At 41.5% G+C, this 6,000-nt stretch overlaps 1 long non-coding RNA gene across 1 annotated transcript in view; it reads left to right on the top strand.

Annotated features, from left to right (window-relative positions):
* Positions 1–1,438: 1,438 nt before the first annotated feature.
* LOC144288270 (uncharacterized) overlaps positions 1,439–6,000 on the top strand; it is a 95,865-nt gene continuing 91,303 nt past the window's right edge. The window contains exons 1-2 of the long non-coding RNA XR_013356237.1: positions 1,439–1,638; positions 2,054–2,195. This is a non-coding gene — a long non-coding RNA (uncharacterized LOC144288270). The remainder of the gene's footprint in view (positions 1,639–2,053; positions 2,196–6,000) is intronic.

The raw sequence follows: 6,000 nt of genomic DNA, 5'->3' as shown, positions 1-6,000 counted from the left end.
TGCACAATCTCAAGAGTATAGTACACTAGCTTGGAAAACACCAACCATGGTTCAATCTCCACCAACCTTGCACCTGCTTCAGTGGGCTCAATGTGGGTGGAGGAAAACATGAAATCCAGATGCCCCATGCCACTTTAAATGCATGACCACAAACCTCAGGTAGGCTCTTGTCACATCATGTTCTCATTCTCCCAAAGATACTGTACTATCCACTCTTCCCTTCTCAAACCTCCCCAAGTTTCTTCTTCCACTTAACTCTTAGATGATGACTTTGATTTTATTCCATTGAGAAAATAGAACAATTTGGAAAAGGTTTCCATACTCCTGCCTCTTAAACCTTATGCTGCCTCCTTGTTAAAATGGTTGAAATTGAAGGAATTCCCCTCTGCTTGAGATCCGTGAACTCTCCACTACACATGGAACTTGTTTCTGTGGTCATCCTCTCTCTGCTCTGCATCATCTAACCCTATAATTCTTTTGTTGAGATAGAATTCATATACCACAAAATGCACCTCTTTAAAGTCTACAGTACAATTGCTTTTAGTTCACAAAATTGTGCAGGCATTATTGCCATGTACTTCTAGAATATTTTCATAATCCCCTAAGAAACCCCTTACTTGTTACTCCATTCCTCCATCTCCCAGTCCCTAGAAACCACTAACTGACTTTCTGCCTATGGATTTTCCTACTCTGGACGCTTGTTATAAACGGAATCATACAACATGTGACCTTTTATGACTGGCTTCTTTCACTTGCCACAGTGACTTCCAGGTGATGTGGTGTAGTATGAATCAGTCCTTCATTCCCTTTTCGGCAAGGTAATAGTTCACTGTATGGATATACCGCATGTGTTTATCCATTCATCAATTGGTGGACAATTTATCCATTCATCCATCGATAGACAATCTGGTTGTTTCCACTTATTGGTGCTATAAATAATGCTACTCTTAATGGTCATATACAAGGTTTCGGGCAGATATTATGTTTTCAGGTTTCTCGGGTATATACCCAGGAGTAGAAATGCTGGTCTTTTTGTAGCTCTATAACTTTTGGGAACTGCCAAAATGTTTTCCAATGCAGCTTCACAATTTTACATTCCCATCAGCAATGTGTGAGAGTTCCATCTTCTTCACAGTCTTACCAACACCTACTGCCCACCTTTTTGATTATAACCATTCTAGTGGGTGTGAAGTGACATCTTATTGTGACTTTGATTTGCATTTTCCTAAGGACTAATGATGTGAAGCACACTAAGAAACAATGCCTTCTTTCTGCTTCCCTTCTCTCTGGTTGCTTCTCTGGATGCTGTATCAGTCTGTCCTAAAATAAGCAGCTGCCCAGAACATTTCTCATCTCCCCCACCCCCATTCAACCCAAGCCAAGTTCTCCGTCCTGGTTGCCATTTTTCATCATGTCATCTCTTTAAGGAACACAGGAAATGTTGATGTCCCATTCTAGGTAATATATTTGCATTTTCCCAGAATCCTTAGATGACAGGCTATTTTACCCTAAAGCAATAGGTACATATAATGATGCTGCAGCAGATTGCTAAGGGAGTTGCTTGGGGACAGATGATCCTTTCTTCAATCCTCGATTTGAAAGCCTAATTAATTTCATCTCAGGAAGTCACTTAAGTAGGTAAGCTCCATTTTCATGTTCCTTTAAAGGAGATATATTTGGTAATCATTAATTGCAATCAAAACATTCTTTCTCTATGATCTTAGCTGTTTTGTCGTTTTTAACTAAACGTGAAGATAAGTTCTAAAAATCATTTAAGCCTGTCAAAGGAAAACATAATAAACTGATGAAAGAGGCTCTCTTGGACATATTAATGTCCAAAGTCTTCTGAATCCACGCTACTAAATACAAGTTGTATTTCAAAGGGCCTCAGGTTACAAGGACAATGACTAATGAATTATAAAGGAAGGTAATTACCTTCCTACATTCCCTAAAAGCTTGCTTTGTGAGCCCCTCTCTGACGCTCTTGTAGCAAAGACGGTAACTTCTGATCAGCATTGTTAAGAAAAATTGCCCACTTCTCTTCTATTTTCAGACTCCTTTCAGACTGGGGGTGTAGCTACAGCAGGCTGTGGAAATCTTGGAGCAGATCAGAAAAGGAAGTGTGGCATGTCAGAAGTCGTTTTGCTATTAACCAGCAGTGACGTTGGGGGCAAGTCACTCAAACTCTCTATCCCGTAAGTCTCCTTATTTGTAAAATGAGAGGGAAGACACCTTGGCTTGTGAGTTTCCTTCCACACCTATGTTCAATGATCCAAGCTTTCTCATCCAAGGGCATATGAACTACTGTAGGATGTTCCACAGCTCGTGAGGGTTTAAATAACATTTAAAATAAAAATCAAAAGCAAACAAACTTTCCAAACTGGACTTCTTCTTATGACTTCTTGGGGCATTAAGAAAGGAGACTGACTGATTCTCCTAATGCAACTGGCAATATTGAACAAGCCCCATATGTGGATTGGAATCAAAACACCATTTAGGTTTTATCCCCCACCATCCTTTTGAACGTTATCCTCTGGTGGTAATCTTTTGCCTGTGGCAATCCTTTTTCCTGCAGGCTCCTGACTTTCCCTTTCTCTTAGAAAACATTTGCTTTAAGTAACAAACCCTCTTAATTTGCAGACTATATGAAGTTCAGCAACTTATAATCATCAAAATGCCAAAATTAACTGGGCATAACATTTCCTTCCCTCCACTAATTTGGACCTGCTTCTCAGAACAAGGAGCGTGGTGCTGCCGACTTGCCTACCGCCTGTATTACTCTCAAGCAAGGTCCCAGTAGGGGAGGCCTGGGAGAGGAAGAAAAAGAGGGCAGTTCTTTTTTTTTTCAATTTTTTAAAAATTTATTTTTATTTTTATTTTTTATTTTTTGGAGAGAGAGTGTGAGAGTGCAAGTGGTAGGGAGGGGGCTAGTTGGGGCAGACGGAGAGAGAGAGTCTTAAGCAGGCTGCATCCAGTGTGAAGTCCCATGCAGGGCTCCATCTCACAACCCTTGGATCATAATATGAGCTGAAATTAAGAGTCAGATGATTAACAGACTGAGCCACCCAGGCCCCCCAAGGAAACAGACAAGTCTCCTTAGGTTGGGGAAATTGTGCTTTATGAGCCAGACCCCAAATTTGGTGAAAGCTGCTTTCTGTTTCTCCCATAAAGTACTTTGGAGGACTCTTCGGAGGTTTCCTGTCAGGACCCCTCTCTCTTACAGTTTCCTTGACTCAAGCAGAAACGAACATCATCTGAGCTGTTAAGTGAGGCTCCTTTGTCAGACCTCCGTCACTGGACTTAAGCCCCTGACTCCGCCACCCCCTCCAGTTCCACTCCCCTGTGTCCTCACCTCTTTGGCTGGCCCTCTGGGACAGGAGCCCCAACAATCCCATTCCAGCTTAATGTCCATGCCTTCTCTTTCTCACTGTGGGGAAACTCTTATATCCCTTGCCCCTCAAACCCTGGGAGACTGGTCTAATCTCAACAAAGCAACTATCTGGGCCTTCTCTCTTTTCCTCAAGATTTCTGGGGCAGGCTCAGACTGTACTCCACACTTGGCTTCACTTTCTCAGTTGTAAATCAGTCACTAGTTTTCTGGGTCTCCTAGGGTCAGGGACGGAGTCTCAACACTTTCTGAGTGGACATGTTGGAGGCAACCTTATCCCAAGGGCGACTGCCCTCCAGGCCTCTAGGCAGATGGCTCACTGTTGCCCTCTGACAGCCCTACCTTCTCCCTAAAGAGGAATATGAGGGAGCGGAACAAGACCACACATCACTCTAAAAAGAAAAAAGAAAAAACAGAAACAACCCCATTTTATCAAACTCTTCCCCACAGCTCTTCTCTAAGGCTTTACATACCTTTGATCTCATTGAACCATCCAAAATTTGAGAGATTTTCACTAACTTTCTACATTCTGCATTTGAGAGTGATGGACAGGTTTGTACCTCTGTTGTTCGAATCTGTATTTATTGGATTGATGCTTCAGTTGAAACCAATTACAGGAAGAGTCTCATTCTAACATCCTATGACAGCCATGTTAACCCCATGGGTGACAAGCTATCACAGAAAACAAATTTGGAAAGCAATGAAACGAGAGAAAGTATTTTAATTGCTCTAACAGTAGCATATACTTTGATGGTTTTATTTTTGAGTCTATAAAACCATAATTCTTTTATAGCTGTAATCTAATTGTACATACACTTTTGTAATCTAGTTTTTCAAAACATATTCCTCACAAATGTTTCGGTAAGTCATGCTTGGAATCTCAATGTGTGCAATATTACTCCATATGTTGATGTGCCATTCATTCATCAAAGACTGAATGTTGGGCGGCCCTGGTGGTTCAGCGGTTTGGCACCACCTTCAGCCCAGGGCCTGATCCTGGAGACCCAGGATCCAGTCCCAGGTCAGGCTCCCTGCATGGAGCCTGCTTCTCCCTCTGCCTGTGTCTCTGCCTCTCTCTCCCTCTCTCTCTCTCTCTCTCTCTCTGTCTCTCATGAATAAATAAATAAAATCTTAAAAAAGAAAAGACTCTGAATGTCTACTCCGTGGCTGATGCTGGTTGAGGTGCGGGGCTTGCCGAAGTTAAAAGAATGAGTAAACACTCCATTTAGGGGACTGCAAATTATTATAATGCAGTACTGTATTTGTGACAAGACGGTAACCCACATCAAGTGGGAGTAGACAATAAAACATATCTATGGATTTTTTTGAAAGGAAATTAGGAAGAAACCACAAAGGAAGTGTTAATGTGAGATGCTTATGGAAGGTGTGTGGGAGTTTGCTAGGCAGACAAGCAGGGGGAGGGCGCCCAGTGGGTGGAACAGCTGTGCAAAGGCCTGAGGTTTATTTTGGTCTTGTAAAAGGTGTGAATGCTTGTTTCTTTCTTTCTTTCTTTCTTTCTTTCTTTCTTTCTTTCTTTCTTTCTTTCTTTTTTTATTTATTTTTTATTGGTGTTCAATTTACTAACATACAGAATAACCCCCAGTGCCCGTCACCCATTCACTCCCACCCCCCGCCCTCCTCCCCTTCTACCACCCCTAGTTCGTTTCCCAGAGTTAGCAGTCTTTACGTTCTGTCTCCCTTTCTGATATTTCCCACACATTTCTTCCCCCTTCCCTTATATTCCCTTTCACTATTATTTATATTCCCCAAATGAATGAGAACATATAATGTTTGTCCTTCTCCGACTGGCTTACTTCACTCAGCATAATACCCTCCAGTTCCATCCACGTTGAAGCAAATGGTGGGTATTTGTCATTTCTAATAGCTGAGTAATATTCCATTGTATACATAAACCACATCTTCTTTATCCATTCATCTTTCGTTGGACACCGAGGCTCCTTCCACAGTTTGGCTATCGTGGCCATTGCTGCTATAAACATCGGGGTGCAGGTGTCCCGGCGTTTCATTGCATTTGTCTTTTTGGGGTAAATCCCCAACAGTGCAATTGCTGGGTCGTAGGGCAGGTATATTTTTAACTGTTTGAGGAACCTCCACACAGTTTTCCAGAGTGGCTGCACCAGTTCACATTCCCACCAACAGTGTATGAGGGTTCCCTTTTCTTTCTTTCTTTCTTTCTTTCTTTCTTTCTTTCTTTCTTTCTTTCTTTCTTTCTTCTTTCTTTCTTTCTTTCTCTTTTTTTCTTTCTTTCTTTCTTTCTTTCTTTCTTTCTTTCTTTCTTTCTTTCTCTTTCTTCTTTCTTTTTTTTCATCAATGTTAATGACTTGTTGTAAAATTGCTCAACAAATAATCCATTCTCCTCGAGTATACTGAAAAGCTAGCTTTATCATTGGGTTTACTGGGTTGCTTGGTCTATAGATAGCATCTCCAGGCAATTCTGAGGGTTGAGCATCTTTGGGGAGGGCAGGGACCACACTCCTTAAAGTATTGGTTCTTCTTAATGGTTTCTAATACTTATTAGTCTACTCTCAAAGCTTCTTTGTCAAGCAATTCTTCCCTAAGTTGTTAGAATTCTAATATTTCCTTATGGAACC

This window comes from Canis aureus, chromosome 18 (genome assembly GCF_053574225.1).
Source record: "Canis aureus isolate CA01 chromosome 18, VMU_Caureus_v.1.0, whole genome shotgun sequence".
Classification (NCBI taxonomy): Eukaryota; Metazoa; Chordata; class Mammalia; order Carnivora; family Canidae; genus Canis; species Canis aureus.
The sequence above is the reverse complement of the archived record's forward strand: the minus strand, read 5'-3'. Positions and strand labels throughout refer to the sequence as shown.